General features: G+C 41.4%; 1 long non-coding RNA gene across 1 annotated transcript; it reads right to left on the minus strand.

The window, feature by feature from the left end:
• Positions 1 to 4,486: 4,486 nt before the first annotated feature.
• Positions 4,487 to 20,797, minus strand: LOC142107322 (uncharacterized). Its single transcript, XR_012679939.1, has 4 exons — positions 20,441 to 20,797; positions 20,270 to 20,357; positions 6,819 to 6,924; positions 4,487 to 4,801 (listed from the first exon to the last, which is right to left on the minus strand). It is a non-coding gene; the product is annotated as an uncharacterized LOC142107322 (long non-coding RNA).
• Positions 20,798 to 24,750: the final 3,953 nt, after the last annotated feature.

Consider the following 24,750-nt stretch of genomic DNA (forward strand, 5'->3'; position numbering starts at 1 on the left):
TTAAATGAAGATCCAATGCAAATATAACATCTTTCACATGCAGCTGAGGGTAAAACTCCACAATTTAGATGTATGTATATCATATCAAAGAGGCAATCTCAAACATTAATTATTCTTGATTATCTCTACACCATTTCTGGAATGCTTTATTTATGAATGCAATCATATGAAAGAAGGGCAAAAGTAGAATACATATTTTTTTAGCAAATAAAGCTATCTAGATAGTAAATGTTTGACGTGGTACACACTACAGGGTTTTCAGGCCAATCACACTGTAAACGACCGTACGGCCTGATATCGCATTAATGTGTATGCTCCAATGATGTACAAATATCGTTCCAAAGCTCAATGTATCATTTGATTTGATTTTTAAACCACACTAAAAATCTTGTTCAACGATGGAACTGTCGTTCCAATTCTAGATCTCTATGGAGTGTCTCATAATCTTTACAGCTGATGGTTATGACAGATCAAGAGCACAGATATGAATGTAAATTTTGTAAAACGTGTATAGTGTGTACACATGAATCGGCATGCTGATCGGGACTTTTTTTTTTTTTTCATCCGTTGGTAAAATTGTTAACTGACTCGCATCGGGAAACATTTTCTGTAGTGTGTACCCAGCCTAAGATAGAAGCCACATATAAAAGTAAAATAACTTTGGTAAAATGTTAACTGGGAAGATAATTAGGATCTGCTCTATAAACATCTTGTCAAAAAAAGAAATGAAATAAAAATGAAGTCAAGCAAACGACAGTGGAGAAATCAGAGACCCAATAACTTCCAAACGTAGATAATAGATAAAGTAAAATGTCAAAGAAAGAGGCAGAGTCTGCAAAATATAACAGTACATAGCACAGTCAGATGTTCTCCTTTACACTTTCATACTTCCATCCCACATATGGACTAGTCCCTTTTCTATGGTAAAAAAAAAAAAAAATAGAGGAGGGCACACTATCAGGCCAAGTGTGCCTAAATAAAAGAAATAGATCAGAAATGATAACATATACAGGTTCAAGGTAAACTAAAACTCCATCAACCTTTTCCTTCCCCATAGCAGTGAAACCATAAATCGTGGTCATGTTAATATTTGTAGTCTTTTTCAGCCTGAATCCCAAAAGGTCAAACACAACTAAACATAAATTAGTTGCATCAAGTTGGATGGCAAAAACGCTATTTAAAATCTCTGAATCTAAATTAGAGAGACAAGGTTATTTGTCAAATATGACATTTAGGTGATCGTGAGGGACATGCTGAACAATCACATGTAGAAGTACATTGGAACCTATATGTAGGCTGTGGCAAAATTACTGCTGGTGCAAGGGGTGCAGTAGCTCGAAGTTGAGCTCAATGACGCCAGTATATCTGCTCCCAAAGCCTGCGCTCTACTCTTCTGGGTGTCTGTGGACAAATGTGCAGTGAAGCCTCGTTTAGTATTGAAGTTTTGGAACTGAAGGCCTAAAGTGGCTTCACTGTGCATGTGCCGCCCCCAAGCTGCTCTACTGAGGAAGGACCAGCATCAGCCATGCCCCCCAAAATTTTATATAGGGTAACAATTTGTGGAGGTGAAGCCAATCTAGAAAAGTGGTTCATTCTTAGAAGTATTTTATTCATGGAACTCAGGTTCATGAAATTATAGGAATGGAAACAGACAGGCTGTTGATGTGATGGGTAAGTCTATCTGAAGAAGCATGCAGAATTAAACTGAAATCTTCAACTAGTCTTAAGGGACAGCCAGAGTTGAACTTTTGGCCAGTCATTTCAATCAACTGCTGATAAAAGGGTGGAAGCACATACAACCCAAAATGATAATTAGAATAAACAAAACATTAGTATACAAAATGACAAGATTTTACATTTACATCCGCATCAGAATAGTGTACTTCTAGCATAGCTGGAATACAAAGTATACTATGTATGTAAAATATGTTTCCTATGCCTTTATCATAAGAACTACAAGACAAAATACTTTGTAGACATACATTTGTGTGACAAAAACTCAGGATATACATATATTATGAGCAGCAGGGCCACTGAGGGGAAAAGCCGGCCCCGATGAGGCGGCTTCTTTGGCCACTCATAAGCACGCAGCCTTGGTATTGTTGAATTCATTTCAGGGGGTATGACTGAGCAGACCTATAGGAACCTATTATTTAATGCAAAAACAATACAAATACTTAAGCAATTTCCCAATATGGCTGCTAATTGGCAAAATATTAAATTTTCGTTTACATTAAAATCAAGTTTAACCCTTAAACTTGTGCTAGCCCTTCTCCCATGTTGTTTAGCAATAGAACCAATTGTATTTTTTTCCCATTTAAATAACTTGTTTAATTTTCACCAACTGTCTGCAGCTACTAAAGTAAGATAACACCTTTTGTGATTTAATGTGTCACAGCATTTAACAATCACACACAGTTACAGTACATGTCAAAATAAATACTGTATATAACGTGCTTCTACAAAGGAAAGAATTAACTTTTTATTTAGTAGAAATCATAATTGGCTAATATTAACAATTATAAGAAACAAGAAATGTGAGAATTAAGTTAAAACTGCAAGCTTTCCAGTCTCACGGTGATAGATAAGCATAAACACTACACATTGGACCTGAATCATCAAGGCACGCGTACTGAGCACAACCTACATTTGGTTTGAAACGGACTTATATCGACTTTGCGCATGTCCAAATTCATCAAGGCAGGGATCTCAAGGTACCTGTGCTGCAGAATCCAGGAGTAGGTCTGCTGTACGCTACTACTGCCAAAGAACGCACAGAAACTATATATATATATATATATATATATATATATATATATATATATATATATATATATAAATAAATTGCCACCTGTTATTACGGCAGTAATGATAAAAGGGTAAAAAAATACATTGTTTTATTTTTTCTCATGCAATACATTTATTACTTTGCTGTTAATGTCTACTAAACGTAAAATACATTTTTACAATTGCTCGTGGTTGCAATCACATGTTATAGCCTGCATATAAGACTGTCATCACTACTGCTCAAGACTTAGAGTATTTCTGGAGCAAGAGATGCGGCAGAAATACAAGTAACTTTGAGACGCTCAGAGCTTGATGCGGATGTGGCTGCGTGTGCTTGAGTTTGGCACACCCCTACTGTACACTGAGCACAGAAAAACGCTTCTCCCTCGCCTCATTCCCTCCGTAGGCTGTAGTAAGTGTCCCTTGCATTTGAAGATAAAGCTGACATGGCTACATTTACTGGTGTATGTCCCAGTTCTGTTTATGCACAGAGTAATTTTGCGCATGATACGCTCAAAATCGGCAGATATGTGCCTTGATGAATCAGCCCCATTATGTACAAGTCATATCCTGCACCATATATTGAAAACGAATAATACATTGGCCAACTTTTATATCTTTCATTTACAATATTGCATGAATACTGTATAAATATAGTATATGAAACACCAGGGACACATATGAACGGAGAAGAATTTAATTTACTTGGTATACTGTATACTTGCCTCCTGGCTCCTGAATATTTTGTGTCCTTGTTTTTCTTGGTCAAAAAGGGTAAGCTGGAAAATTTTCTTTATAATTGCCTGACTTGCCTGTTTATTGTCAGGGCAATCTTACCACTAGAGCCATTGTAGTTTACCCTTTGAGTCAAACCCTTGTGCAAATCAAATCATACAAATTTTTGACAATGTAGCGGGGCAATGTGCTTTATTATGAGCATGGTGTTGTAATAAAATGAGTCTTCAATTACCTGCAAACCCACATAAACTACAGAAATTGAGTACATTTGAGTAAGCTATGTTAAAAATGTGCCGTATATTTGAAGCGTAGAGATGACAGGCATCATCATCAATTTGATTGATGTTTTTAGAAAATAAATGTTTTAAAAAAAGCATGTCTCCCCCTCCCTCCCCAAAGGCAAACCAGCTCTAGCGTTGCCAATCTAGGCTAGTATTGGCAAAATCACAGTGGCGAAAAGCGCAGAGTCTCCCGATAAAAGCAGATGCACTATGGTATGCAGCCAGGGCTGGAGGTACTATAGCAGGGAATCCGGTAGCATGAAGTCCCACGCAATAGTGCCCACCAGCTCTAAATTTGCCAGCACAACCCTGAATTCCCTAGGGAGATGGGGCCTGCAAAAAAAAATGCCCCTTTCCCTAGGAAAAACCAGGTCCATACTGAAAGCACTAGGGCTACTGCCACATCCCTGATGCATTACATGTGTACTTAATTTTAAAAATGTAAGTGATATTTTTTACATGGTGTGCTACTGATCCCAGCATGCTTTAGCCGCTTTAAAGTGTTTTTTTTGGAATGCTAACGCCTATAGAACTACAAGTGCCAGCATGCACTGGCATACAGGGCCCTTCTGGACCTCTTGTGCAACTTAAAACAATGGCTTAAAAAAAAAAAAACACAGACTGTGATAAAAATATTTTATTAAAATTAAATTAAAATAAATTAAATTAAATCACCCTTCACAAGAACCTCTTTAAACATTTTATTGTTCACCTAATTCCTGGGTGCTGGTCGTCCTCTTCTTGGTGTCCACCAGGCACTTCACGGGTTATTTAAAAAGAAACCATATTAGACAAGGAAACATTAGCTCTGCCAAAAGCTCTGTGCTCAATGACAGTTAAGTGATGTGCATTAATACATATAGAAGCATCCCACTCCCTAAACTCATTCTCAGAGGGTCCGGGTCATCTCCTATGAGCAAGAGTCAACTTAACTAATGCTGTTTCCGTGGCCTGTCTACAGCATCTGGTTAGAACCTCAGTCAACTTCATTCTACCTGTGAAAAACAACAAATCAAATATTAAAAAGAATAAAAAAGTTGTTTCACCGTGTTTGCAACCTTTTGGTGTTTTTGTCGTTTGCTTATTCTATTTCTAGTGGTGTGTACTGTCCTCATCAGTCTCCTGGAAAGGAATTTAAAATGGCATAAAGAAGTCAAACACATTTGTGGATAGTACACTGAACATGTGTAACATCTGACTAATGACATTTTAAAAAGCCACAAACCAGCTTGAACCATGGTTGAATCTTTCGTCAAATTTTTCTTCCAAAACTTTGAACATTATCCTAGATTGTTCCATCTTTTGCATAGATTAGAAAAGAACTGTTTTCAAAACAGTTCAAGAATCTCTAGTATTATTATTGCACCTCTGGTATTCACAGGTGGAACCACTGTGGGCGGGTTATTGGGGCCGATCGCACCTCCTTCCACACTGCCATCTCCAGTGCCTCACCCCCACATCCTGCTCCCTCTCCTCACTGTCGGGCATGACGTCATTATTACTCCCCAACGCTAACAGGGAGGAGTTGCACTGAGAGGAGCAGCTGACAGAAAAGAAGACAGTGTTGTACTTAAAATAAAGCAAAGAACAAACCTGACCGACTTATATCCTAAAATACATCAATTTTAGTGACACATGGCATTGTAGGGTACAGGACCTACAGGAGTCGGGTTTGAAGAGGAGGAGGAGTCGAGATTAATTGATAAACCCCATAAAAGTCTAGATCCGCCACTGTTGGTATTCATACATGCAGTATGGAAGAATGGTTCTGCTGCAATCTAGTAACTATGTTTCGCTTTCATCTGTTTACAGTCATGTAAGGAAACTGATGAGAATGATACATTTTTTATAGCCAAATAAAGACAATTTAAAAAAATTGGCATGACATATCCAAAGCATACAGAGAATGAAATGTCAGCTGAGATGGGCATTTGGTCTCACCAGGTACTGTGTACAGTAGTACAATACAATCATAAACAGTGGGAATAACGTATGAATACTTTAAATGTTTGAAACATTTGCGTTTCATAACAATACCAAATTGTCAACACTACACGTGTTTGTCACTTTTCCCCATGATATTGGATGTGAATAAAGGGAAAATGCCCAGGCCCTATCATTGTTTGACAGTGGGAATAACTCAAATATGTGATATTAAAGGATGACTTTGACTATGAGTTTAGAAATATTATTTTTATCATTCTTTATGTCGCCACAAGGTATCTGCAGCGCAGTACAAGATACAAAATTACAGTACACCAGGGTACGACAGTACAGAGTTAAACAAGTATAACCAAGACTTCAGTATCTTCAAGCGTAGCAAGTACAGTGGTGTAGGAGAGGAAGAAATGGTGGACCAATCGCAAGAGGAGACAGGGAAGTGGGAGGTGAGGCCTTGAGGAACAGATGGGTTTTAAGAGCCCGTATAAATATAAAACCAATCTTTCAAACCAAGGACAAATAAGCCCATGAAGTGTCACATATCGGGTGCATTTTCATGAGCTGATACAGAGACAATCATAATTTTTTTTTAAGTTATAGTATACTGTACTATTAAAGACATAATTTATTTTCTATCATATGAATATTTGTACAAATTGTATTTTATTATTCAATTTAATATTGCAAGTAAGAGGTCCAATTGCTATATGCCGAGATGCTATACTGAAAGTAAACAATGCATTGTATACCAAAAAATTTTGTTACAGCACTCCATGCTTCTATCATAGTGTACCTTATATGTTCAAGCTTAACTTTTAGTAAATCAATCAGATAAGTAATTTGACTTGTGTAATTTAAAGCTGTTGCTCTGTAATGCTTGTCACAGTGCTTAGAATGTGAAACTAACTCAGTCTCAAACGTGACAGCATCAGCAATTTCAACACGGGAATTGCATAAATCACATAATGATTCTAGCAGGGTTACAATGAGCACTTATCTAGAATAGAACATTTCAACACTTGTTAATGTGCAGCTGCAGTCTTGACACAGTTGTTAGTTAGTTATATTTACCAATCGACAATCTGGATGGTGATTGCAAACTTCCACAACACTATAGAATCAGTCCAAGCTAAATCTGCTATTTGCATTCCTTTGAAAAGATCATTTCTGCCGTTTTCTGAAAGCAAAGACCCAAAATGATAAAGTAGCCAATTTTCCTGGAACATGTAAATGTCCTGATGCTTTTCTCTGGCCCAAAGCCAGTTTCATCAAAGGATATCTTTAGTGACCCAGTCCATAAGGTATTTATCCTGCTACGGACCAAAGTCTGGCGATTAAATATCCACCTGGATTTTCAAGACACATTAGTGATGGGAAATCTAGTTCATTTGGAAGATTAGTTCATTCTGATCTAGTTCACACAAAAGATTAGTTCAAAAGATTAGTTAATTTCACTCATTTGACTCAGTAGTTCTTTTCACTCATTTGACTCAGTAGTTCTTTTCACTCATTTGACTCAGTAGTTCTTTTCACTCATTTCACTCAGTAGTTCTTTTCACTCAGTAGTTCTTTTCACTCATTTCACTCAGTAGTTCTTTTCACTTATTTCACTCAGTAGTTCTTTTCACTCATTTCACTCAGTAGTTCTTTTCACTCATTTCACTCAGTAGTTCATTTCACTCATTTGACTTAGTAGTTCTTTTCACTCATTTCACTCAGTAGTTCTTTTCACTCATTTCACTCAGTAGTTCTTTTCACTCATTTCACTCAGTAGTTCTTTTCACTCATTTCACTCAGTAGTTCATTTCACTCAGTAGTTCTTTTCACTCATTTCACTCAGTAGTTCTTTTCACTCATTTCACTCAGTAGTTCATTTCACTCATTTGACTTAGTAGTTCTTTTCACTCATTTTACTCAGTAGTTCTTTTCACTCATTTCACTCAGTAGTTCTTTTCACTCATTTCACTCAGTAGTTCTTTTCACTCATTTCACTCAGTAGTTCTTTTCACTCATTTCACTCAGTAGTTCTTTTCACTCATTTCACTCAGTAGTTCTTTTCACTCATTTCACTCAGTAGTTCATTTCACTCATTTGACTCAGTAGTTCTTTTTACTCATTTCACTCAGTAGTTCTTTTCACTCATTTCACTCAGTAGTTCTTTTCACTCATTTGACTCAGTAGTTCTTTTCACTCATTTCACTCAGTAGTTCATTTCACTCATTAGTTCTTTTCACTCATTTCACTCAGTAGTTCTTTTCACTCATTTCACTCAGTAGTTCTTTTCACTCATTTCACTCAGTAGTTCATTTCACTCATTTCACTCAGTAGTTATTTTCACTCAGTAGTTCTTTTCACTCATTTCACTCAGTAGTTCTTTTCACTCAGTAGTTCATTTCACTCATTTGACTCAGTAGTTCTTTTCACTCATTTCACTCAGTAGTTCTTTTCACTCAGTAGTTCATTTCACTCATTTGACTCAGTAGTTCATTTCACTCATTTCACTCAGTAGTTATTTTCACTCAGTAGTTCATTTCACTCATTTCACTCAGTAGTTCTTTTCACTCATTTTACTCAGTAGTTCTTTTCACTCATTTCACTCAGTAGTTCATTTAGCTCAGTTAGATCACTGGCTCTGGAACACTGCTTAGAGAAGTGATTGGAGACATAGATCTAGCATATCACACATACTGCAGGCATATCTAATACCTCATTAGATGAGTTATAGTCCTGTTAAAATGATCAGATAAGTTTAATATGTCAGATCATTTTTAATATTTTAAAAAGGGCAATCACTTATACAAAAACTAGTAGTGACACGTTGAGCTCTGCAAAGTTAATTACATTTTCATTATTATTTTTTACTTCCATAATATGCAAATGAAAAAGGGTCTGAGGGTCTTATAGGGTCTGAGGCATTATGGAGAGCAAAGATAAAAAATAGAGTTTTCTGATTCTGGATAAACCATGTTATAATGCAGGAGTGCAAATGTGTTTACTATTTTGCCCATAAGATAAATACTGGCTGTTTTTTTTCATCTAACACACAAATACTTGATAGCTTTATTTTTACAATGAAGTTGAAAGTTTAGCTAGGGCATGCCCTACCCCAACTAGAAAACTGTCCACATATTTTAAATATAAATCCCCTTCTAATGTAACATGGTTTTGCCAAGGTTCTAATTTACAGCTCTCCTTAATGACTCATAGTTGTTTAAATCACTACTAGGTACAAATGACAGTCCAGCAACTAATCTATTTGGTGAGAGAAAGTATAATAATATGTCACTGCAAAAGCAAGGTGGAAGTACAAACCCAAATAGGCATCACGTCACTGTGGGGCGGGGCCAAAATGGCGCAATTCATGAAGCCCCACCCCCTACACCCATACCCCTCTCCAGGAACTCCCAGATGTAACCAACATAATGTTGGCAATTATGACTAATCAGCATCTGTCATTTATCTAGCAGAGTCTATAAAATGACAGAAAATGATTGGTTGCTATGGGCAATGTTTCCACTTTATCTCTCTTGAAGGTTTAATACATCTCCCCTGTATATATGGTGCAGTAAACAGAACTACAGTATATAACATGCAGCACTCAGCAGTGCAGTGTGTCTGGAGCGGACAGGAAAGGTAATGTATCTTGTGACTCATGAGCTAAATGAACTAAATGATTGAAAAGATTTGAAGAGTGAAAAGATTTGAAGACTCATATGAGTTACTGAGTGAAATGATTTAAAAGGTTCGAAGAGTGGAATGAACTTGATGAACTATTGAACTCCTGAGTGAGGAGAATGACTCATAGTCAGTGATCAGCTCCAGAGTCTCACACAATGTCTGAGCACAGCAGTGCCACCTTTGGTAGTTTAGAGGTACTAACTCATGAGTATTAAATGAGAGAGCTGAATAGAAACAAAAGAGCCAGTGTGAATGAGACAGTGAGTGCTGCTGCTGGAGCTGCTCGGCTTTATCTCTAACTCCTCCCTCTTGTTTTAGTTCCTGGTGAACTAATCTTTGCCAGAGCTGTGAACTAAATGATTTAGTTCACTTTGAAGATTAGTTCATTTGAATTAATCATTCGTGAACTACCCATCACTAAGACACATGTGTTTAAGTAATTAACCTTATGAATGTTTGTATTATCCTTTAAAACTTGTAAGTTCATCAGTTAATCTTTATAAAACAGATCCGATTATGTAAAGAGAAATACTAAAAAATAGGTACATATCCATTTATTTTGCAGTTTTTTTTTATTATATAACTCTTCTTTCTTTTTTGTTGTTTCTTTTGCTACATGCAAATGAAATCTCTGACTAGTCAGAATGCCAAAAGCCCAACTTTTTCCTTATAGTGTTAATGTTGTTGCACCTTTCACTACTGTGGAAATGCACATATCTAAGTGCACTTCAAGCAATGCAATGACAACATTCATACATACAATAGTGACATTTAAAGAGTGCTGATGTCCCCTTACTCTCATTATTAATTCATAACATAAATGATTCTAAACAGAGAAGGATTTTAAGAAAAAAATCTGAAATAATTTTGAATGTAATAAAAGGGGGTGAAGATGAACTAGGTTGGCTTCATAGTAACATTACTCTTTTCACCATGTTCATTTTCCAGAGTATCCTCAAACAAATTTAGGCAGATTCCCCTTAATATGGTTCCAAATATTGTGAAATGCATGTGCATCCTAAATGGTGCTATGCAGACAGGTGCACCACTGGAGATCGTTGAACTTGTCATCCAGGTATAGCTCAGTCCTCTCCTTCACAGGGTACAGGTTTAGTAACAAGAAATGTAGGTGTGGAGCCGACACAGGTATTGTAGCGTAGTAGTTACAAATGACAAAATGAATGAACACCAAACCACCTCTATGATGAAATAAAGAATCACTTTTTTGCATCTTTTCTCTCCTGCACAGTTCTTAGCTGTAAAAATGACATGTAGTAAATCACAGATTTTGTCTGTGATTTACTACATTTCGCACACTTGCTGATTGGAAATGTCACTCTGTCCATCCAGGGTCACTTCACTTGCCCTGCTCTCGCCTTGCTACCTGGTATCACTTCTGCTTTTGTACCTTGCACCCCCTCTTTGGACAGCAGTACTCATGGTTCATCCCACAGCACCAGTTCTCCTTACCAAAGTGGTCCTCTCAAAGCTGACATCCACGCTTCTCTCATATCACTGACATTAGGCTGAGAGCATCTTGCTTTGCTACACCTCAGAACTCTCGCTGCGACTCACAGTCCTATCACTGAATTCTCTCTACCTCTAACTACATATTTCGCTAAAGCTATTTCCCAGAGTTTTCTTCTCAGAAATCATCCTCCCACATTAAGTACAAAATTAAGGGGCATATTCAATTACATGGGGATAACGCGGTTGTGCGGTGGCTGCAAATTAAATAAGGTAATACTGTACCGCAACAATGTGGATTTACCTTTGCTACCCTATGGGGGGCAAAGGGAAATAGGTGTTGCTGTGGTACCGCGTAGTTACCTTTGCGGGCCATTCCAGAGCGTAACCGCGATCTTCGGATCTTATTGAATATTCCCCCAAGGGTTTACACTGAAATTAAAGGTATGTCTGAAATCAGAATCAGTAAGGTTTTTCTCAAACACCAAAGTGGAAATTTAAATGCACCAATCCCGCCACTACATTACTGGCTTCACATTAAATTTCAATTAATAAACTTAGTTACCCACAGTAAACTTTCCAAAGTCAGTGTTGGATTATAATATGCATGTTTGGGATGGTAACCTAACTCCCCATGTTAAAGGAGTCCAAAATGTCTCAATGGTACTTGTGATGTCGACAACAGATTAAATATGCCTGAAAGCATTCCTATTATATATTGCAAAAAACATGTAATGCCTCTTTAGTTGCATGAGCATGGGTGATGTCCCATGGGATTTAAGGTATCACAACTGGGGTTTGACAGATAATGTGTGTCAGGATTGGGGGTCTTAAATGAGCTACTCTGGTCCCAAGGGGTTCAGTTCGGTTCAGAGCATGTGGGCATTTGAGTTTATGTCGCTCAAGTCTAAGTTTTGTGACATATACCGCAAAATCCCTTTTAACTTTTATCAGATTTTGGTTGGCAGAGTTTCTTTTTAATAGTAAAGAAACAGAAATCACACTCAGTACAAGTAGACTGATTTAAAAAGTATTTGAACAAAAAAATACAACCATTTTTGTACTGTTACATCACTTGAACAATATAAGAAAGTGCAGCGAGCGTTTTAAGGATTAAGAATGTTGAAACCAGCCTCTCATAATGGTGGTGATATTTTTTTTTATTGAAAATAAGAGGCTTTTCTCATGTACTAAAAACAATGTAACTAGGATTACCAAAGAGTTAAATCAATGTCAACATAATAGTATTGTGCAACAGACTCAAATCACTAAGGTAGAAATGTTAAAAACTGAAAGCGAAGTTTAAAAAATGAATAAAATATATAGAAATTCTCTATTTGAATTCTCCTCCTCCCCTCCCCCGCCTGCCCCCCCCACTCGTCCTCCCTCTCCCCCCAGCCACCAATCCCTCTTCTCCTTCCGCCCCACTACGGGCGAAGAAGTCCACTCTCTCATTTCATCCTCCCCCCCGTCTACCTGTCCCCTTGACCCCATCCCCTCCCACCTCCTCCGCTCCCTCTCCCCCACCACCTGCTCCCACCTCGCCCACCTCTTCAATCTGTCCCTCTCCACCGGTATCTTCCCCTCCTCCTTTAAACACGCTCTTGTTTCCCCCATTCTCAAGAAACCTAATCTTGACCCCACCTCTCTCTCCAACTATCGCCCCATCTCTCTTCTCCCCTTCGCCTCCAAAATACTTGAGAGACTCGTCTGCAGCCGCCTCTCCACCTTCCTCTCTGAGCACTCCCTCCTTGACCCTCTCCAATCTGGCTTCCGCCCTCTCCACTCCACCGAAACTGCCCTGGCCACAGTCTCCAATGATCTCCTTTCTGCTAAGGCCAGGGGCCACTTCTCCCTTCTCATTCTCTTGGATCTCTCAGCGGCCTTTGACACCGTTGACCACCCACTCCTGCTCCACACCCTTCAATCCTTTGGCCTCTCTGGCTCCGTCCTGTCCTGGTTCACCTCTTACCTTGCTGACCGTTCCTTCTCGGTCACCACCTCTGGATCTCTCTCCCCCCCCTCCTCCCTTCCAGTAGGGGTCCCCCAAGGCTCTGTTCTCGGACCCCTACTGTTCTCTCTTTACACCTCTTCCCTGGGCAAACTCATCAGCTCCTTTGGTCTCAAGTACCACCTTTATGCGGATGACACCCAACTCTACCTTTCCTCTCCTGATCTCTCTCCCTCCCTCCTCTCCAGGGTGTCCGACTGCCTCTCTGCCATCTCCTCCTGGATGTCCTCTAAATTTCTCAAACTTAATCTTGCGAAAACCGAACTAATTGTCTTTCCTCCTGCTCATTCCCCCTGCCCTTCAGACCTCTCTATCACTGTACTCAACTCCTCTCTTTCCCCTGTTCCTCAAATTCGCTGCCTCGGTGTCATCCTCGACTCCTCTCTCTCCTTTGCCCCTCACATTCTCTCACTTGCTAAATCTTGCCGCTTCCAGCTGCGCAACATCGCGCGCATTCGGCCCTTCCTTTCCCAAGATGCCACTAAAGCTCTTGTCCACTCTCTTATCATCTCCCGCTTAGACTACTGCAACCTCCTCCTCACTGGAATCCCCCGCTCTCATCTCGCCCCCCTTCGCTCCGTTCTCAATGCTGCCGCTCGGCTTATTTTCCTTTCTCGCCGCTCCTCCTCTGTCTCCCCCCTCTACCAATCCCTTCACTGGCTCCCCTTCCCCTACAGAATCGTGTTCAAGCTCCTTACACTTACCTTCAAGGCCCTCTCCAACTCCACCGCTCCCTACATCTCCAGCCTCATCTCCATCCATGCTCCATCCCGCCCTCTGCGTTCGGCCAATGACCGTCGCCTCTCTTCCCCCCTGGTCACCTCCTCCCACGCTCGCATCCAAGACTTCTCCCGTGCTGCCCCACTCCACTGGAACCAGCTCCCCCGCTCCATCAGAACTTCACCCAACTTGTCCAGCTTCAAACGGGCCTTAAAAACCCACCTCTTCCTTATAGCCCTCCAGTCCCCCACTTAACTGCCCTCCTTCCTGTCTCCCACCTACCTTCCTCCTCGTCGCTCTCCTCTCCCCCCCTCCCCTCCGTCTTTGCCTCCACTCTCCCCCTCTCCTCCTCCTACCCTTGCGTCTCTGTCCGTCCTACCCTCCCCTTAGATTGTACGCTCCTCCGAGCAGGGCCTCCTCTCCTCCTGTTCTCCACCACCTTAACTCTGCTCTCCAGCTCCTTGTCTCTTCTGTGAGGCCCTTCTACCCCTCTAGCTACCCCGCTGGGGCTCTCGCCTGTCATCTAGCTGTACTTTGAGCTTCTGAGTTACTGTGCTTTTTGTTAACTGTTCCGTGATGTCTCACCCTGTACTGTATTTCTGTCTGTCCCTGTACGGCGCTACGGATACCTAGTGGCGCCCTATAAATAAATAATAATAATAATAATAATAATAGAAAAGGAATTTAAACATTTACTATAAGAGATTAGGTTGAAAAAAGTGAGAAAGTTCTAAGAGATTGTAGATTCCAGATTATTTTGGCATAAACCAACAAATTGCTAATTGCTAATCCACATTTGTCCTGTTTACAAGCAGTTGTTTTAGACCAGTCTTTTACTGCATTCAAAACATCTCTTTGCTGTTGAATTATCAGTCTGTTTTAGCACAAAGACTCCCTCTAGCGTCAGTCTTTAGAATAGCTCTCAGCAATTGATTAACACCCAGGTAGGTTTATAGCATACTTGCCAACTTTTCCTCATTGGTTTTAGGGAGATCTCGGGGAAGGTGGGCGTGCAGGGGCGGGGTTTGATGAATCATATAATTTTGGCACCGCCCCCTAAACGATTGTCACAATTTTGGCCAATTACAGCAGAGATGACGCAATATTTGCATCATTAAGCCCCGTCTCCCACCACTTATCTATTGTGGGGGCGAGAATCGGGAGGTTGCCCTGCTCTCCCGGGAGGTCTCCCAGAGATTTGGGAGTCTCCCGGTGTAGGCAACTAAGCATTAAAGAAAAGCAGCTAATAAATCTCTAGAGACTGAAGTGTCTTTTACATTTCTGTCTCCATTACTGAAGTCATGTTGTCTTACCTGTCAGTCTTTGATTAAATCTTGGTCTCCATGAAAATGGACACCTCCATAGGCATCAATACATGGACATAGGACACAATTTCTGAACTGTGTCATCATGCCACAGAATGCGAAGCCAACCACGTCTTGTACTGGTTCAGCATCAGGGAGAATGCCAGACTCTTCAGGGAGTCTCCCTGACATTCAGGGAGAGTTGGCAAGTATGGTTTATAGCATAATATTCATTTTCTAGACTCATTTTTTCTCTCCTCAAAAGCATACCTTCTGACCTTCCAAAATATACAAAAACCTAACTCATACAGTTTCTATGTGCATAGTCAATAAAGAGTAATCATTACTACAAAGTCTATGATATTTAAATACTTCACTAGTTCATATTTTTCTCGCAAAATTCTAGCAAGAAAACTGTTGTAAGGAGGGGGTGGGCATCACTGAATTTCTGACTTAAATTGCCCTGCATTATTGTTATTGTTATGGGAAATGCTTGAGGAAAAAGAACCTTAAATATTAAAGATACAATAAAAACTATATATATATATATATATATATAATATATATATATATATATATATATATATATATATATATATATATATATATATATATATATATAGTGACAGAGTCACTGGTCCAAATGGCACGTATCTATGTCCCAGGCTGTCTGATTTGCATTTTTTTAAGCCCAGAAAGATTGCTTTGTATAGGAAGGAGATTCCAAAAGAGTATGTTTGGCTTAGGAAAAGCAGGGTGGGCTCCATGCAAAAGGCCCAGTCCGCGTCTTCTGGTCTACAGGCTCACAACAGAATAATAAGAAGTTTTAGGTGAGCGATGGCTGTAAAAGGTTGCAGCTCTGCCTCAATCTCTCTCTCTCAGACTTGGGGAGGAGGTTGGTTGCCTTCTAAGAGACTCTGCTGTGGTGAGCAATAATACGTATTTGATTTGTGTGTGGGACATAAGGTCCCTCACACTTGATAGAGGGTCTACGTGAAATGTGTAGTCAGTAGTGAGTGCCGGACACGCAAGGTTTTTAATTTAGGTTTTGTTTATTTAAACGTGCTAATAAAACTGGCTAAGATCAGTTACACCGAAAATAATGGGCTTGTATGATTTTATTGCTGCTGCTTGCTGCCATCTACTGCTGGGAGATGGTACCTATTCCTCTCACAAGGTCCAATATATATATATATATATATATATATATATATATATATATATTGTGGCAAGAGCCCGCTACTGGTGAAGCACACGCGTACAACTTCTTCCTTTTTATGATTCTTTATTGTCAGGATTGGTAATAATTGTTTGACACCGTATACTTGCACAGCAATTATGGAGACCCTAAACACTTACTATACATAGTCCAGCTCTCTGTCAAGATCAGCCAGCTATCCCAGCGTTGATCTCTCTGAACAATAAAACAAGCAGGGTTTTATACCTGACACTCCTCCCACAGGCCTAGCTTGATGGACAGGTGACACAGCCACCTTCTCTTTAAAAAGGACACGCCCATCCCTGGCTCTGTTTAGACTTTCAGATACACCCTGTCTGTTTGCTGAGAGGAAGCAGCTTTTTGAATCTTGTAAGTAAACCAACTTTTACTACACATATGTTTTTACCTGGTTTAAACTCCACCTAGGTACATAACTGTGCCAATGTTTTACTCTACTTCCCTGCTTTCTCTGCATATTGCCAGCTAAATGCCTCCTTTTGTTACGATATATATATATATATACATATATATTGTTACAATAGAGGTAATTGTTGTAATAAATAAAATAATGTAGTGTTAGAAGTATAAGGGAAACTGTTTAAAACGAAATAGTAAAGATGTATGTATGTATGTATGTATATATAGATATATATGTTGTAAGAAGTAGATGTGTTGAGATATAAGTTTTATGGATAAATGTATCAAGTAGGAGATTAAATATTAAATATATTAAATATATTAAAATGATATATCTACATATATATATATATATATATATATATATATATATATATGCACAGTCAAGTCCATAAATGTTAGGACATCAACACAATTCTCATATTTTGGGCTCTATACACCACCACAATGGATTTGAAATTAAACTAACAAGATGTGCTTTAACTGCAGACTTTCAGCTTTAATTTGAGGGTATTTACATCCAAATCAGGTGAACGGTGGGGTGTAGGAATTACAACGGTTTCTATACTTGCCTCCCACTTTTTAAGGGACCAAAAGTAATGGGACAATCAACTCAAAACCTATTTCATGGACATGTTTGGGCTATTCCCTCATTATATCATCATCAATTAAGCAGGTAAAATGTCTGGAGTTGATTCTAGGTATGACATTTGCATTTGTAATCTGTTGCTGTCGACTCTCAATATGAGATCCAAAGAGCTGCCACTATCAGTGAAGCAATCATTAGGCTGAAAAATCAAAACAAACCCATCAGAGAGATAGCAAAAACATTAGGTGTGGCCAAATTAACTGTTTGGAACATTCTTAAAAAGAAAGAACGCACCGGAGAGCTCAGCAACACCAAAACACCCGGAAGACCACGGAAAACAGCTGTGGTGGATGACAGAAGAATTTCTTCCCTGGTGAAGAAAAACCCCTTCACAACAGTTGGCCAAATCCAGAACACTCTCCAGGAGGTATGTGTATATGTGTCAAAGTCAACGATCAAGAGAAGACTTCACAGGAGTGAATATAGAGGGTTCACCACAAGATGTAAACCATTTGTGAGCCACAAAAACAGGAAGACCAGATTAGCGTTTGCCAAACAACATCTAAAAAAGTCATTACAGTTCTGGAACAACATCCTATCGACAGATGAGACAAAGATCAACTTGTACCAGAGTGATGGGAAGAGAAGAGTATAGAGAAGGAAAGGAACTGCTCATGATTCAAAACATACCACTTCATCAGTGAAGCATGGTGGTGGTAGTGTCATGGCGTGGGCATGTATGGCCGCCAATGGAACTGGTTCTCTTGTATTTATTGATGATGTGACTGCTGACAAAAGCAGCAGGATGAATTCTGAAGTGTTTCGGGCAATATTATCTGCTCATATTCAGTCAAATGCTTCAGAACTCATTGGACGGTGTTTCACAGTGCAGATGGACAATGACCCGAAGCATACTGCAACAGCAACCAAAGAGTTTTTTAAGGCTAACAAGTGGAATATTATGCAATGGCCAAGTCAATTACCTGACCTGAATCCGATTGAGCATGCATTTCACTTGATGAAGACAAAACTGAAGTAAAAATGCCCCAAGAACAAGCAGGAACTGAAGACATTTGAAGTAGAGGCCTGGCAGAGCAACACCAGGGATGAAACCCAGCGTCTGGTGATGTCTATGCCTTCCAGACTTCAGGCTGTAATTGACTGCAAAGGATTCGCAACAAAGTATTAAAAAGTGAAAGTTTGATGTAGGATTGTTTAGATTGTCCCATTACTTTTGGTCCCTTAAAAAGTGTGAGACACATATAGAAAACGTTGTAATTTCTACACCGTTGACCTGATTTGGATGTAAATACCCTCAAATTAAAGCTGAAAGTCTGCAGTTAAAGCACATCTTGTTAGTTTAATTTCAAATCCATTGTGGTGGTGTATAGAGCCCAAAATATGAGAATTGTGTCGATGTCCCAATATTTATGGACTTGACTGTATAAGGAAACAACCAAGTGGCAGCTCTTTTCCTTAGAGTGCTGCACTGGGTGGGCTTATCTGGACTTTAAAGTTCTGGCCCCAGGATTGCTTAATCTCTAAAGCAGAGGATCTCAAACTCAGTCCTCAAGAGCTACCAACAGGTCATGTTTTCATGATTTCTGTCTGTAGAAACAGGTGGGATAATTACTAACCCAGAAAAATAGATTAACTCACATGTACATGATTAAAGGAATCCTAAAAACATGAACTCTTGAGGACTGAGTTTGAGCACCTCTGCTCTAAGGGATTAATCTACTCTTGTTTTAGAAAGTATCTTCCTTAAGGCTGCTTGCAGGAGAGACTAGTTGTTGTAGTTACCAGTAGTGTTCTTATAAAGACTTTCCCTGAAAAATGTAATGTGCACAGCCATTTCTTGGACATACTATCCACTGCATAGGACACAATGGGTAATCATCTCATTATTTGAGATTATCACCACTAATTTATTGGAGTCCAAAACTGCATTCTGGTATACAGAGGACATTTGATGCACATTGCATGAGCTCCCACCAAGCAAGTTAGCAAGCTATCCTGAAGTATGTCTGTTACCCAAGTGTCAGAATAGGCTGATGTAGTGGCTGAAATGTTAGATATGTTTACTAAACTGGTAGATTAGTCTGACACTTATGGCTAGATTTACTATCAGGCGGGATGCTCGGCATGTTTAATCCGCCATGCATCGCCGTGTTTTTCCGGCGGGTTTGCATGGCAAACAGCCGGATTTACGAATGGGCAAGTTTCAGTTTCAAGTTGAAGCCGCCGGCGATGTCACGGCGGGATGTAATGCTCGAAGCCGCCCAGGGCTTAGATTGGAACATGGCGCTTTTGCTTTAAATGACGGCAAGTTTTTTGAAAAATACACCTGTCTCATGGCCTTTTACTATTGGCTACTTTCAAAGTCAGGAGATTTGACATCACAAGCCCCATATAAAGCACTGGGAGAAAAGAGATAGGAGTTTGGAGGATTGTGGATTGTTGAGAGTTGGTTTAGAGTGGTCTTGTGCAGCAATTTCTGATTGAAGTGTAAGTAGTCCTGTGTTCTTTTACAGTCTTGTGCCTTTATTTTCTGATTTAATTTCTGTCTTGTATTTATTGTATGGGGCATTTGAGGCGTGCACACCGCAGTAATAGCCAGATTCCTGCTGCGTTAAATAGAATTGCTTCAGCTATAGAGCAATCTAATGTTACGATGGTCCAAATGACTGGTGCAGTGGAGGCATTACACTCAACTGTAAGGGAGGTAAATGCTAATGTTAATCGGATGGCAGGGCAAATTCATCATGAAATTATGGCCCGTTCCCCGGCACCAATCTCATCTGCCACAACCAGTACCGCTACCACGCCTAGTAGATCAGTCCAGAGTACACCTCCAAGGAGAGGTGCTCGCACCAGGGGTGGCCGAGGGAGAGCAGAGAGTGTCTCCAGAGGTGCAGATGTACCTGCCAAAAGGCGTAGGTAGCCTAATGCTTGTGGTTTCTGTGTATATATTTTTATGCATGTGTATGCAGTATTTTCAGTTTATGCTTTCTACTGCAATAAATGCGGTTACATTTCAATGCTATCAGTCTTTCTTTTCTGGCAATTAAACAAGAGTATACTGCTTACCAAAAACAATGCACTAATTCCACTTACACATTGACATCTGACTGTAACTTACCAGGGACGTTCAAATTTACCACATGAGGAGTACACACTATCCTCTGTTTAAAGGTTCCAAACTCTAAAAAAAAATAAAAAAATATCCATTGCTCTCACATCAAACACATTTTATAGCAATAAATGTTTTTACTAGTATGCACTTACATGTAAAGTAGTTTGCAATGAGACGGTCTCTAATCTGCCTCCCCACCTCTGTACATCACCAGATGGGAAACGGACCCCTACTTGTTCACTATCTACTGCAATAATCGGTGGGGTAAGTTGATGTAAAGCTAGATTATGTAGCAGACAGCAAGCCAACACAATATCAGACACGTTATCAGGTGCATACATAAACACCCCACCAGATTTATCAAAGCACCTGAACCTGGTTTTCAAGAGTCCAAAGATACGCTCTATCACACCTCTAGTGGCTATGTGTGCCTCATTATATTTGTGCTGTGCAGGAGTCTGAGGATACAGCAGAGAAGTCATCAGCCAGGAGCAACACCCATATCCTGAATCTCCTGTAATAAAACAAAAATGTTAGCTACCATTTTAATTGAGCATGTTGTACAGCAGTTAGTACATGTGAGGCAAATTGAACAATGATAAGGGATATATAAAACATGGTAAGTACATACCCAAAAGCCATCCCTCCGGCATTTCACCACTTTCATATTTGGCATAAGGGGTAGCCTATCTCAGGATAAAGGCGTCAAGACATGAACCAGGATAGCCTGCCACAACACTCATTATACGCAGGTTAGCATCACACACAACCTGCACATTCAGGGAGTGGTAATGATGGCGATTAATGAAAACCTCTGCCCTGTGGCGAGGTGGTCTCAGTCCAATATGAGTGCAATCTATTGCTTCCATTACATTTGGGATATTATTATTATTATTATCCTTTATTTGTTAGGCGCCACAAGATTTCCGCAGCGCCGTACACCATACAAACAGTACACTATACAGGGTGAAACAGTACAAAACAATAAACAGAGATACCAGTACTTCAGGAACTCCAGGCAGGTTAAAGCAATAAACACGGAGCAGAAGAACAGGTGAGGAGAAAGGAGGAAAAAGGGCCCTGCTCAAGTGAGCTTACATCCTAAGGGAGGAAAAACAGAACAGGCACAAGGGGAGCCAGATGAGGCAAGGGAGAGAGCGAGTGGAGGAGATGAAGGGGTTATGCGGATGGTTGGTAGGCTTTAAGGAAGAGGTGGTTTTTCAGTGCACGTTTGAAGGAGCACAGAGTAGGAGAGAGGCGGATGGAACAAGGGAGATCATTCCAATGAAGGGGGGCAGCACGGGAAAAATCTTGGATTCTGGAGTGGGAAGAGGTGATAAGAGTGGAGGAGAGGCGTCGATCATTGGCTGAGCGCAGGGAGCGGGCAGGAGTGTGAATGGAGAGGAGGTTAGAGATGTAAGGGGCTGTAGAGTGGGAGAGAGCCTTGTAAGTGGTGGTGAGGAGTTTGAAAAGGATTCTGTAGGGGAAGGGAAGCCAGTGTAAGGCGAGGCAGAGAGGGTAGGCAGAGGAGGAGCGGCGTGAGAGGAAGAGGAGTCTTGCGGCCGCATTGAGTACAGAGCGGAGGGGGAGAGATGTGAGTGGGGGAGGCCAGTGAGGAGGAGGTTTCAGTAATCCAGGCGGGAGATGATGAGTGCATGGATGATAGTCTTGGCAGCATCCTGAGAAAGAAAGGGACGGATGTGGGCGATGTTGCGAAGTTGGAAGCGACAGGCTTGGGCAAGGGAGTGAATATGGAGGGCAAAATAGAGAGGGGAGTCGAGGGTGACACCCAGACAGCGGAGTTGAGTGACAGAGGAGATGGTGGTGTTGTTGACGACAAAAGAGAGGTTATGGTGGGATGGGAGTCTGGATGGAGGAAAGACAATGAGTTCCGTTTTAGAGATATTGATTTTGAGAAAACGCGCAGATATCCAGGAGGAGATGGCGGAGAGGCAGTCAGATACACGAGAGAGGAGGGAGGAAGAAAGATCAGGGGAGGAGATGTAGAGTTGAATGTCGTCAGCATAAAGGTGATACTGAAGACCGAAGGAGGAGATGAGAGCACCAAGGGAGGAAGTATAGAGCGAAAAAAGTAGAGGGCCGAGAACAGAGCCCTGCGGGACTCCTACAGGGAGAGGGTAGGGGGAGGAGGAGGAGCCGGACGTGGATACAGAGAAGGAGCGGTTAGCGAGGTATGAGGTGAACCAGGCGTGGACAGATCCAGAGAGGCCGAAGGAAAGAAGAGTTTGCAGCAGGAGGGGGTGGTCCACGGTGTCAAAGGCTGCGGAGAGGTCAAGGAGGATTAGTAGGGAGAAGTGACCCTTGGATTTAGCCGATAGGAGGTCGTTAGTAACCTTGGCCAGGGCAGTTTCGGTGAAGTGAAGAGGACGGTAGCCAGATTGGAGGGGGTCGAGGAGAGAAAAGTCCGAGAGGTGTCTGGCGAGGCGGCAGCAGACAATCCACTCCAGTAATTTGGAGGCATAGGGGAGCAGTGAGATAGGGCGATAATTAGCGAGAGAGGAGGGGTCAAGATTGGGTTTTTTAAGGATAGGAGAGATTATAGCGTGTTTAAAGGAGGAGGGGTCTACACCAGAGGAGAGTGATAAGTTGAAGAGGTGTGCGAGGTAAGAGCAGACGGTGGGAGAAAAAGAGCGAAGGAGGTGGGAGCGGATGAGATCGAGCGGGCAGGTGGAGGGAGGAGAGGAAAGAATAAGGGAGCAAACTTCTTCCCCTGTTGTGGGGCAGAAGGAGCACCAGAGTTGGTTGCTGGAGGGAGGTGAGGCGATGAGGGTGGTGGGAGAAGGGGAGGAGGAGGTGTTCAGTCTGATGGCCTCAATTTTGGATGAGAAAAAGGTGGCAAAGTCAGTAGCGGAGAGGGAGGGCGGGACAGGAGGGGGAGGGGGAGAAAGGAGGGAGTTGAAGGTGGCAAAGAGGCGGCGGGGGTTGGAGGATTGAGAAGAAATGAGGGACTTAAAGAAGGATTGTTTAGCGAGGGAGAGGGCGGAGCAGAAAGAGGAGAATGAAATTAAAGTGAAGGAAGTCAGCCAGGGAGATTTCCTCCAGAGGCGTTCAGCGGTGCGAGAGCACCTTTGGAGGAAGCGGGTGAGTTTGGAGTGCCAGGGTTGAGGAATAAGGCGGCGCCTGCGGATAGCGGAGGCCAGGGCAACAGCATCAAGGGCAGTAGTGAGGGAGAGGTTGTAGAGAGAGGACGCCTGGTCAGGGCAGACCAGGGAGAGAAGAGGTGATAGTAGAGTTTCAAGAGAGGAGAAAGAGGTGGGGTCGATAGCATCAAGGTTGCACCTAGTGAGGATGGCTTTAGGCGGGGTGGGAGTAGGGGAGGAGGACAGAGTGAAGGAGAGGAGATGGTGGTCAGAAAGTGGGAAGGGAGAGTTGGAGAAGTCAGAGAGATCACAGAGATGAGAGAAGACAAGGTCGAGGGAGTGACCAAGACAGTGGGTGGGGGAGGAGGTCCACTGAGTGAGGCCAAGAGAGGAGGAAAGGGCGAGACGTTTGATGGTGGCGGGGTCGGAACGGTTATCAATGGGGATATTAAAGTCGCCAAGTATGATGGAGGGGAGGTCAGAGGAGAAGGTAGTGGGGGAGCCAGGCAGCAAAGTTGTCGAGGAAGAGGGACGTGGGGCCCGGGGGACGGTAGATGACAGAGACACGGAGGTGGATAGGGGAGAAGAGACGGATGGAGTGAACTTCGAAGGAGGAGAAGGAGAGGGAAGGTAAAATGGGAATTACCCGAAAAGTACAGTTAGGTGACAGGAGGAGGCCCACTCCACCACCTGGGCGCTCATCCGGTCTGGTGGAAAACATGGTAAGTACATACCCAAAAGCCATCCCTCCGGCATTTCATAGCGGACCCTACGCCTGGATTACATTATACAGGCATAGGGTCCGCTATTGCCGCTTTAAATGCATAATTTTCTCCCTGGCCAATAGGAATGACGTAATTTCTTCATGTAACCTGCTGGACAGTCAGCTAAGAGGAAATAAATACTAAGGTATTAAGAGTACTTTTTTATTAAATTTTTCTTTTTTTTCCGTCAGAATTGGGTCTCCCCAGGTTCAGTGTGAACCTGGTCAACCTGGGCATTTGCCTGTCTGGGGACCTGTCCCCCAGCAATATCCCGGGTTCATATTCCCGGGATATTGCCAGGGCGACAGTATGAAAGCAATATTAGTGGAAGTTACCAGTAAGCTGGAAAATGATGTCCAAAATCTACCATCCACCAAATTACCACAATAACTAATGGGAGTAAAACAAATTCCTTTCTCCACTAGCGACCATCTTAACAACATTATGGGCCCCCGGGCAAAGCAGTGCACCGGGGCCCCTACACATATACATATATTATATATATATATATATATATAGATGTAGATGTATAGAGATATAGATGTAGATATACAGAGATAGATATATGTACTTGCTCAGTGACCCTTGAAGGTTTTT

This window comes from Mixophyes fleayi, chromosome 1, assembly GCF_038048845.1.
Source record: "Mixophyes fleayi isolate aMixFle1 chromosome 1, aMixFle1.hap1, whole genome shotgun sequence".
Taxonomy (NCBI): Eukaryota; Metazoa; Chordata; class Amphibia; order Anura; family Limnodynastidae; genus Mixophyes; species Mixophyes fleayi.